This window comes from Halichoerus grypus, chromosome 12, assembly GCF_964656455.1.
Source record: "Halichoerus grypus chromosome 12, mHalGry1.hap1.1, whole genome shotgun sequence".
NCBI classification, from domain to species: Eukaryota; Metazoa; Chordata; class Mammalia; order Carnivora; family Phocidae; genus Halichoerus; species Halichoerus grypus.
Window position 1 is genome coordinate 83290011 of NC_135723.1, and position 11178 is coordinate 83301188.

At 46.0% G+C, this 11178-nt stretch overlaps 1 long non-coding RNA gene across 1 annotated transcript; it reads left to right on the plus strand.

The window, feature by feature from the left end:
- The first annotated feature begins 6260 nt into the window (after positions 1–6260).
- Positions 6261–10655, plus strand: LOC118533855 (uncharacterized). The gene is made up of 3 exons (XR_013442864.1): positions 6261–6482; positions 7824–9165; positions 10494–10655. It is a non-coding gene; the product is annotated as an uncharacterized LOC118533855 (long non-coding RNA).
- The last annotated feature ends 523 nt before the right edge of the window (positions 10656–11178 follow it).

Sequence of the window (11178 nt, forward strand, 5' to 3'; positions counted from 1 at the left end):
GCCACACCAGGCCAGGGTCCCCAAACCACCTTCCTCCCCCCAGCAGGGAGCTGAGAGTCACCCAGAGCATGTTGGGGATGGGGTGCGGGGGAAGGGTGACACGGGGCACAGAATGAGTCCAGGAAGGCAGAGGGGCCTGGGGATCTGTGGTTCCTGCGACCACCCATCACTGCTAACACCCTAGACAAATCCAAAAACTCCCCAAGCGTGTCCACCCTGCTCCCTCCCCAGGTCGCAAGACCAAATATGGTTTAAGACTATTTCTCAGATTTTCTCAGGTCTGGGGCACCTGCCCTGGGGTCAGACACTCACACCGCTTCCCCATCAGGCACCCCCAGAGGGCAAAAATAAGAGGCTTAATTCTCCTTGTTGAGAAAATGGAAGAGACTTCCCCACTCCCACCCCTTTCCCTTGTCTTAGAGCATTGACTTAAGAAAATTCGTCGGTAATTGGAAATGCTTTCTCTGTCTTTTTGAAATGTATGTAAATCTTTTCAAAAGCTAAATAAGCCTCTTGCCAGTTTTATGACCCAGGCCTGCCTTTCTCAAGGACCCAGGAAACATTTCTTTGGAATACAACCATCTGGGAAGACAGCCCCCCATCTCCTAGTTTCTGTGGGAGGGTGGGACCCTAACTTCGGCTTCAAGTTGCAAAACTAGCTCTTGTCATAGAGATGAGAAGTTTATTTTGAATAAAAGTAATTAGCAGACACAGACGGCCACCCCCCAAACCAGGGGAATCCAGGATGAGCTATGCGGACAAATGGTGCTATCATGTTTTCTTACCTGATGGGTTGTAGCTGTTTATATAAAAGGGAAATGTCTCTCTCTGTCTTTGCAATCTTTTAGCAGATTGCCTGTGATGTGCATCCCATTCGGGTTTAATGTTGATTGAATAAGAAAACTGGTTTCTTTCTCTTCTACCTTTGTGAAGAGTTGATTGGGTTCAGAGGAGATTTTGTCCCATACTTTCCTAAAGAGAGTTCAGGGCAAGGCCCAGCCTGGGCCCATCAGGAGGAGGGAGTCACCTGGAGGGAGCAGGCTCAAGTTCTCAGCAGCTGGCCCCGGTCCTCCAGCCCGCAGCCTGCCCTCCTTATGGGGCTCTTTGCCCTGGGTGCGCCTAGCTCCCTTTCCTGCATTGACTGGTAATCTTTTGTTTCTCCCCCAGAATCACAGTCCTATTCAGCAGTTCTCTCCCCGCTTTGCATACAAAGCCCTCACACAATAGATGCTCTGCGGAGGCTGCAGATCCAGTTTTTCTCTTTCTGTGAGTTCCCTTTGTTCCCACAGTGAACCCCATTCATCTGGACCTCATTCATGACTAATTTTTTTAATCACTTTTCTATGCCAAGACTAAAGTGCACTTTGCTTTTTCTGTGAAGAAAGATTATGTCAAGTAAATTTGTCAACGAATTTGCAGGGAAGCATTTAATTGACTGGAGAGTAAGACTTTTCCTGAGCATTTAATGATGCATACTGGATTGTGGGATGTTGATCCTTTTCTCCTTTGTCCTTCCTGCCCACAGCTGGCCAGGAATACCATGAAGGGTAGATCCCTTCACCTGGTGTCCGCCCCTTGGCTGCCTTGAAGGGCATGGCCCCGGAGAGGCCGTTTGGTTCAAGCCTCTGGACTAATTCTCAACACTGGCTGCAGGAGCTTTAAAAATACATCTGCTTAATGCACATATGCTACCCCAGAGTTCCTGCCTTCAGTGATCTGTGGTGGTGCCCAGGGCAGCCGTCTGTCTTAAAAAGCTCCTGGGTGGTTCTGAGGTGAGAGGGGTGGGAACCTCTGTCTCCTCTGTCAGGGCTCTCCCCGGGAGTGAAGAGGCTCCTGGGTGAGGGCTGAGAGGCAGCATGGCATGCACGGCTCAGGCTGTCTCTACCAGGCTGCTCATTAAAGCTCCTGGGGAGCTTTTAAAAAGTACTGATGGCTGGCACCAAGCCTAGTGATTCTGATTTTATTAGGCTCAGTTGAGACCTGGGCACCGGGAGCCACTAATACACAACTGGGGTGAGAACCACCTGGACAGGGGAAAGAACCCTAACTACTCGGTCAGATTGGCCGGGACTAGAATTGGGGCTCTGCTGGGCGACTTTGAGCAAATTAATGAACCTCTCTGAGCCTCCACTTTCTCATTCTCAATGTTGGAAGGCCGGCACAGCGTGGGTTAAGTATCTCAGTAACTCTCCCTCTTGCAAATTTACTATCAGTAATTAACTGTACTACCAATACAAATTCAGTCATTATTAGTAAAAAGGCACTGCTTTTTGAGATGAGGAACCAAGGATGCCAGGGCCTCCGGGTCTCTGGGAAGACCGTGACAGGGGCTCCTTATCTCAAAAAACCCCATTTCATGGTGCTGGCACTTTTGAATCAAATTTCAGTTCATTAAACCCTCCCTGTAATTCACCAGGGGAACTCTTCGTACCTATTTAAAGTCCTGTATGCTCGATCTTATTGCAAAGGAAGGAATTCTTTTCTTTTAGAAATAATCATATTTGTATCCCAGTATAAATATGAAGCAGCTTGCCTCAGGAAATGAGCATCAAACTTAAAATCCGATCGTGTGGGTTCAACCCAATTTGTGTGCCTTTGGCCAATGCCCCTCACCCCTTCCAGCCTCCATTTGCTCACCTGAATTTTAGATCGAGGACCTGAAAACCGGGGTTGAAAACACCGCAGCTCCTAGGAAGGGTGCGCGCTTGCGCAGCTCGTGCCCGACGCCAACGTGCTGACGTCAGCAGGCGGAAGGGGGCGGCTCGCAGCGCCGCCGCAGTGCCCAGTGCCGACAGCCCACCCCGAGCCCGCCGCTGGGCCTGAGCTCTGCCAGGTGTAGAGAAGGATGAAGATAACATAGATGTGGATTCTGCCTGCCTACCCTCAAACAGACTGTGGTTTGGAAGTTCAAACAAGTCACGCACATAAGGGACTCTCACGCCGTGGGAAAGCCGTCCTGCTAGGGGCCAGGGCGGGTGCGCTGGAGGAGGTCTTATTTTTAACTGTGTCTGGAGGAGGAGCGGAGTGGGGGGCATGGGGCCGGAAATGCTTCGTCCCAATGGCCAGGATGCCTGGGATGTGAATGGGGAAGCGATGTGAGTGAAGGGGGTATAAAGAGAATCGATGGGACATAGATGGGAAAGGCAGGCCGGCAGTTCTTGGGGGGCCGTGGATTACTTTAGGGTGTTCCTACAGGTGAAATCGCAGGTTTTAAGGCCTTCGGGACACATTGCTCAAGCAGCCTCCAGAAAAGATGCTCTAATGTACACTGTGCTGGCAGTAAGGTGGGTGCCAGCAGCCTTGCCCTTGACTTGAAAATGCAGGACAAGCAGGTACAGGGGCTGTGAGTTGGGGTGGAGTTTGTCACGCCAGTTCAACGAATCTTTCCCAGCCCCTGGGCTGGGTGTGGGCGTGCAAAGGTGGACAGACACATCCCTGCCCTTGGGGAGCTCCGTCTAGAGGGATAGACAGACCATAGTCTAGAGGCGTGGGCAAAGCTGGGGCTCCCTTGAAAGCTACAAGCAGGTTTTTGAGCTGGAAAGCAGATTTTTGAACTGGAAAGTTTGTCTTTCCTGAGTCCTTCCTCTTTGAGGCACCGCACTCACCTCCACGGTGTTCCCAGGTTCCACCAATTGTCGTCAGCTTACTGGCTCTCAAGGGACAGCGACGTTTTTTGGTTGCATAGCAGATGACACAACTTTCTGCCACATTCCTTGTCCCAGCCACTTTCCTTCAGCTATGGGGGAATTTCTAAGGTGCTTGTTGGTTTCAGCCCAGCTCCCTGTAAGTGGTATAGCCAGGCCTTCTCAGGTCCACAGGTAGGGAAGCCAATGGGGGGGGAGTCTCATCTGGGGAGTCTTGCAGTAGGCATCCAAGGCCTTAAAATAGGCATAGCTGTTAGTCCAGCCTTTAGGAATGAGCCTAAGGAAGTAAGCGTGAATATGTGAAAGACTTATCTACGAGATTATGCATGAGAGCACTGTTTATGAGATTAAAAAAATCATCTAAAAGGATCTAAATTTTCCATAAGAGATAGGTTAAATAATTTATGGCATAGTTGCACAATGCTAGCATTACAAATTACATCATGATCATGGGAGAATACTTAATGACATGAAAAGAAAGTTGAAGACAATTGAAAATATCACATTGCAAAACAATATGCACTGGTTGATCCTGTTTATGATAGCAAAAAGTATATATGCACATATAGCAAAACACAAGAAAGAGGGAAAAGTTATGCATAAAAAATATAAAACACTGGTGATATCAGGGTAGGGGAATCATAAGAAATTTAAAGTATCTTCTCTGGATGTTTTCTACAAGACGTGTTCATTACTTGTATAATCAGAGTATAAGATACTCTATTTTTTAAAGTATAATAAAGTGACATCTCCCTGGGCACAGGACAAGACATGCCCAGGCTGGGGCCAGGCGCTAGGGAGCCACATTTCTGGGAGCAGGCCCTGCCCAGGAGGGTCCTCCAGAGCTCCTGGATGCTAGACCATGCTGCTTAGCCACGCACAGTGCCACGCAGCAACCCCACTCACGTGATGTACTGCAGAAATGCGCTTGCCAGCCTTGCCTCAGCCCTGGGCACGCAGATCTTCCCACTCATCAGCCTCCCTACAGGCCATGATGGGACAAACCAGGACTCAGGCCCAAGAGTCACATAAAGGCAGAATGGATGGATTTTGTGGTCACTGTGTTGCATTCAGCTGAGCAGGCACATTTGAACTCCTTCCGTCCCTGACTGCTCAGCCCCGTACAAACCCAGTGCCTTCTTCAGGAAGCCTTCCAGACTGACCCCACCGTGCAGTGTGCTCTGAATGCCCCTGCTCTCATTAATAAGTACCATGTGTAGAGTGGTTACCGTGTGCTTTACCTAAATGAACACGAGCTACCCTCACAATAACCCTATGAGCGGGCCCTACAATGCTCTCGTCACAAATGAGGAAGCAGAGGCAGATGGAGGGTAGGTAACTTACCCCAAAGCTCGTGCTAATAAATGGCAGAGTCAGGATTCAACCCCAGGCAGTGTGGCCCTAAGGCCAGCCCTCAGAGACACCGTGCCACACAGGCCCTCTGGCAGACAATCGATGTCGCCAGTCATGTTTCCATGGTGATTTTGAATTGTTCCCAGATTGTTCCTGGAAGACTGAATTCCTTACGGGTCCCTGAGGAGGTGCTGCACACCCAGCATAATTGCTACTCTAACTGCAGGAGAAGCGGGTGTGTCCTCTTGAGCTAGCCTCTAGCTGCTAGAGACATGTCTACAGATGATTATGCAAGGAGCCTGGTAAAACACCTCCTTCAGGGACAGGCACAGCGCTGGAGACTCTGGAAGCCGCAGGATGCATCAGGGCTCAGCCTTCTTGTAGGATTGAAGGCTTCTTGCTTTCTTTCTGCAGCATCTTCCCAAATGCCCGCTCAGTCCCCAGGTTCCTGGGGAGGGTCCAGCTCTACCTAGGATCATGGCCCGGGTCCTTCCACTCCAACTGGGAGGAGAGATTCGGTGAGGGAAAGAGCATGCAGCCCGGAGCATGAGCCTGTTGGAGTCGACCTCTTGGCTGTCATTTCTTTCTTCAGAGTTTCCAGGCTGGATTCCAACCCAGGATGGAAGAGGCTGTTACCAAATCTGGGCAAATCAGCACAACCATATTAACAGGGGTTATCTCAGCGTGGGGGAGGGGGGGAGATTAGGGATGGCTTTTTTTGTGGCTTTCTTCTTTGCATTTTCAAATTTTCTGCAATGAACATGATTATTTGGGCAATTAAATAGTTAAAGGCAGGGGGTGGTGGCAGTACTGTTCTTGCTGCGTTCTTCCCAGGGCTCTCCCCCCAACCTTCTGTAGACTGCTGAGCTCCAGGGCACCCTCTACTTTGTGGGGCTTCCTCCAAGCCCCTCCTGACCTTTACCCCAGCAATCCTCCCCTTCTTTCACACCCTCCCACTGCACACGACTATACTGTAACCTTACAGATTACGCAGCATTTCACAGTTCCCCACAACCTACTGCACCCCACAACCCGATGTCATAAGAAGTCGTCTTTCCTGGGCGCCTGGGTGGGTCAGATGGTTAAGCATCTGCCTTTGGCTCAGGTCATGATCCCAGGGTCCTGGGATCGAGCCCCACATCAGGCTCCTGGCTCAGCGGGAAGCCTGCTTCTCCCTCTCCCTCTGCCTCTCCCCCTGCTCATGCACACACTCTCTCTGTATCTCTGTGTCTCAAATGAATAAATAAAAAATAAAAAAAAAAAAAGAAGTCGTCTTTCCTATCTTTGAAGATGATGCCTGGAACCATATCTCCATCCTTGGCCCCTCACGTGGACATCAGTCCCCTGTTCACTGCCAGACATCTGCAGCGGGATGCTCCAAACAGCCACGGTCACAAGCATCATTGCCCCAGCCTGCCCTCTCCCCTCCACGCCCAGGCACCTCGCACTTTCCTCGCCTCTGACCGCAGCACCATCACTGACTTGGTAGGCATATGAAATCATGGCTGCTTTTCCCTCCTCAGGTTGGGCATTCAGTGAACAGGGAGGGCTGGTGTTCTTGTCTTCAAAATGTCTCTTGGCTCTTCTCCTGTCTTCCCACGCCCCTCACTCAGGCTCCGGAACTATTGCAGAGGTCCACGATGAAATCTTACTCATTCTTTTCATCTCCAGGATCTAACACCGGGCCCAGCCCATGTATGCTCTTCATGTATGCTTCTTGGTTGAATGAATAAATGCACAAATGGGCAAAAAAAAAAAAAAAGATCTTTTCTAATTTGTCTCCTCAATTTTAGTTTTTTCCTTGCAAGCCTTCCCATATTTCTCTGCCAGTTGACTCTCCCCAAATGGAGACTTGGCCCTGTGAATCCTTCACATGGTGCCTTTAATGGCTCCCACTCTCTCTCAGGTCCTTCAATATCCAGCCCCTCTTTAGCTTCCTTTGTAAAGGATTTGATCTCTCTCCTTGAGTCTCTCCTCCAGCTGACCTGGCCCTTCAGATGGGATCCTATGGAAGGTAGCAGACCTCATGGTGGGCTCTCTGTCCACCCGGGACACTGTCTTGCTCCACTTCACCCCAACCTGTAAGACATACGTTTTCACGAAGTCACTGTTGTTCGCAGTCAAGAATGGATAATCCATGGGTATTTATTGAGGGCCCACTATGAGCCCACTGCTAAAACCTAGGGATACAAACATTTGCTCAAAACTCCATTTCACAGTTTATAGAGCCCTTACTATGTATCAGGTCCTGAGCTGGGATGAGCAGACCCAGTCTTGATCCTCATGGAATGTACATTCTCATGATGCAGACAGAAATAGAGACAAATTTGTAATTAACTGATTGATTGATTGATTGATTGATTGATTATACTTTTAGATTTGTTCTATGTAGAAATAACCAGGGTCCTCTGACATGATAACAGGGGGAACATCAGTCATCAGCAGAAATAACTTAGAGCACTCACACACCTGACAGGCATTTAGGGAGCACCTGCCACGTATCAGGTGCTGTGTCAGGGGCTGGGAACAGGGAGGTGAATAAGATATGGTCTTTGCCCTTGGGGAGCTCACCCATAAGGGGCCACGTACATACCAAAAGATCCAATCCAGTCCACCCCCCATACACATATTTAATATTAATTTTATTTCATAGACCTATTATTTGGCTGAAGTATCCAGTTGCTTTTTTAGTCCAATTTATAGGCCTGTTTAGACTCCTCCTCAATGTAGTTGGAAAGGCCTATTTCATACAAGAGAAGCTTCTTAGGATTACCTAAAGTCAGAAGAGAGATTTAACCGTTATCTGCCTTTCTTCTCCCTCAACAGGGCAACACCAGTGGGCCTGCAAAGCACAGGGCTCTGTGAGGCCACCTTCAGACCCCAGCGCACCCTTGTCAGCTGGCAGCTCATGGCTGACATCAGCGTCGAACCACAGGGGCCACCTTGACTGACAGCCGTGGCATCCAATGACACCGGGAGAGTCTTCTGACCATTCTGAAGCTCAGGCTCCCGCCTGTAACATGGGAATGAGACCCGCCCTACCTCTTTCCGTGGGTCACGGTCAAAATCAAATGAGATCATGAAAGTGCTTTGAAAAAGAAAAAGCAATATTGAAATATAAAGTGCTAGATTACCTTTTTTTTATTGTGAAGGTTGTCAGGGCTCAAGTTTTACTATTTAATAATAAGTCAAGATTATCAGAAGCTTGATAACACACCATAGCTGAATACAGCAAGCGTTATTTGTTGTGTACCCAAGAGCCATTTCTACTCTCCTTCCAAGCTCATGGGGAACCCTAATTCTTTCAGGTGAGGACAGACCTTTCCTTCATCCACCTTGATCTGCCCCAGCCCCAGGGGGAGAGTGATGACTGGTCTCAATCAGTCATGGCAATCACATTCTACTTTGCCAGTGATAGGGGTGGGCGTAAGTCCCAGGTCTGGTCAATGAGAAATAAGGGAAAATGTGACTTCCCTGCCCCAACTTGAAACAGAATTTCAAGATAAGAAAACCTTTTGCCTCTGTCTTACTGGGCAATCATGTGAGGACATGATGCCTGAAGGGGTAGGATCTATCTTGCAACTGTGAAGCAATAAGCACAAGGACACAATGAAAGAATAGAAGATCAGAAGGAGCAGGATTCTCTTCTTCTTCTTCTTCTTCTTCTTCTTCTTCTTCTTCTTTTTCTTCTTCTTCTTCTTCTTCTTCTTCTTCTTTTTTCTTCTTCTTCTTCTTCTTCTTTTCTTCTTCTTCTGTTTTGCTTCTGAATTTTATTATGGAGTCAAACAGACAAAGCACAGTCAGATGAGGAGACAGAACATTTATGTGTGAATGTCTTAGGCAGAAAAATTGTATCTGAACCAACAAGATCTGTTCATACATACATCAATGTGCCTTTGATCCAGACATGTTTAGAAGGAGCGGGATCCTTGATGATGCCACTGAGCTAGTACGCTTGCCCTCCTCCAGGCTTCTGGTTATAAGAGTTAACTAAATGCTGTTGGTGCTGAAGTCACTGTTACTTGCATCCATTTGCATATGTAAATTGGTGCAATCTCTACAGAATGTAACTTGGCATATATTTCTATTTGAATGTACATACCCTTTGACTCAACAATTCTCCCACAGAATTACCAGGAATTTCTTCCACAGATATAGTCACCCATAGGTAAGTATAGTTACATCACTATATTTATTCATATTGAAATGTAATTACATTAAATATTAATTAATTTAATTAAATATATTGATTCAAACATCATGTATGCAACAATATGGTAAGATTAATGACAGTGCATCCATAAAATGAAATATATGACTTTAAAAAGATTGGCACAGCTCTATGTATACTGGTAGGAAATTATATTCGAGACCATTAAGATATATGTATGCTGGTAAGAAGTGAGATTCTGGATATATTAAATGGAAGAAGTGAGATTAATAGTGGTTGAAGCTGGATGATGGGTATGTGGGGATTTGTTAGGTCATGTTTTCTTGTAAATGTATTATGGAAATTGGAAATTCACCAAAATAAAAAAATTTCAAGACAAGGGGCAGGAAGAGTAGTGTGTTTACTATGACATCATTTGTGTGTGTGTGTGTGTTTTTTTTAAGCAAATAGATAGATGAAGGATAGAACATGAATATGCATGGAAGGACACACCAGAAATTGGTAATAACAGTTGCTACTAGGGAAAGAGGGAGGACTGGGAAGAGACTGAGTTTACATATCTCTTTGTCCCTTTTGAATTAAAAAAATATTTTATTATATAGTATTTTATTAAAAATAAAATAAGATAAAGATTTATTTAGTTTTTAAGTATTTTATTTATTATTTGAGAGAGAGCACAAGCCGGGGGAAGGGCAGAGGGAGAGAGAGAAGCAGACCCCCTGCTGAGCAGGGAGCCCGATGTGGGACTCAGGACTCTATCCCATGACCCTGGGATCATGACCTGTGCTGAAGGCAGACACTTAACCTACTGAGCCACCCAGGCACCCCAAAATAACATAAAGATTTATTAATCAACCAAGTGTAGGTGATGGATAGACAGATAGGCAGTCCATATCCTTGCAATGCAGCCTCAAGTGCTGTTTGATGTTCATGCAAGAGATCTGTTCAAATCCAGCCTGTGACCCCGAAGATGGTGCCACTGAGATGAGCAACCTCAGGCTGCCATGGGGTCCTGCAAATAAGCTAAGCCCTTGCTTAGAGCCAAGTTATAAAGACGCTGGGGACAAGGAAAACTTGATTGCAGCAAGTGAAACAGCCGCTATATGAAAACAACACAAAGCACCATAAAATATTTCTCTTTAAAATGTAATTCCATTGTATACACTTTCTAAAAGCAGAAAAGCACCAAAAAAAAGAGATTAAACATCATTTCTAATCCCACTCCCAGAAGCGATACCGTATATTTTGGTGTGAATGTGTGTGATCAGAAAACACCATTTTGTAATTGGATTCTTCATTTATTTATTTATTTTTATTTCTTTAAGTAATCTCTGCACCCAGTGTGGGGATCGAACTCACAACCCCGAGATCAAGAGTCGCGCACTCTACCGACTGAGCCAGTCAGAAGCCCTATAATTGGATTCTTTCCAGTTCACAAAATAGAATTAATTTTCCTGCATCATTAAATATTATATTTTACAACATAATTTTTAATGCATGCATATTGCTCTTACGTGGCTTTTCAATAATCTTATCAATTTCTTTCGTCGGACATTTAGTTGGTTTACCATGTTTTCGGTGGCAGCACAATTACAGATCACAGGCAGTGCTAACACTTCCTGATTTCCACAAATACTAGCTCAACTTCCTTTCTTCCTTCTTTCAATAAGTAGTTATTAAATAAGTGCAAAACAACCAGGCTCAAACAAAGCAACTATGAAGGACATTTCTGAGATATTTGGGGAATTTGAAAGTAGAGTTGCTCTTTCGTGATGCTAAGGAATTATAATTGTGTGATAATGGTCTTGTGGTTATGGGGAAAAGCTTCCTTATTTTTTAGAGACTCACACTGAAGTATTTAAGGATGAAATGTCACGATGCTTTGTAATTTGCTTTAAAATATTTTAACCAAAAAGTAAATGAAGCAAATATGGGAAATCTAGGTGATGGGTATATTGTCTGCTTTTCTGTATGTTTGAAATTTTCATTTAAAAATATGTCTTAAAAATG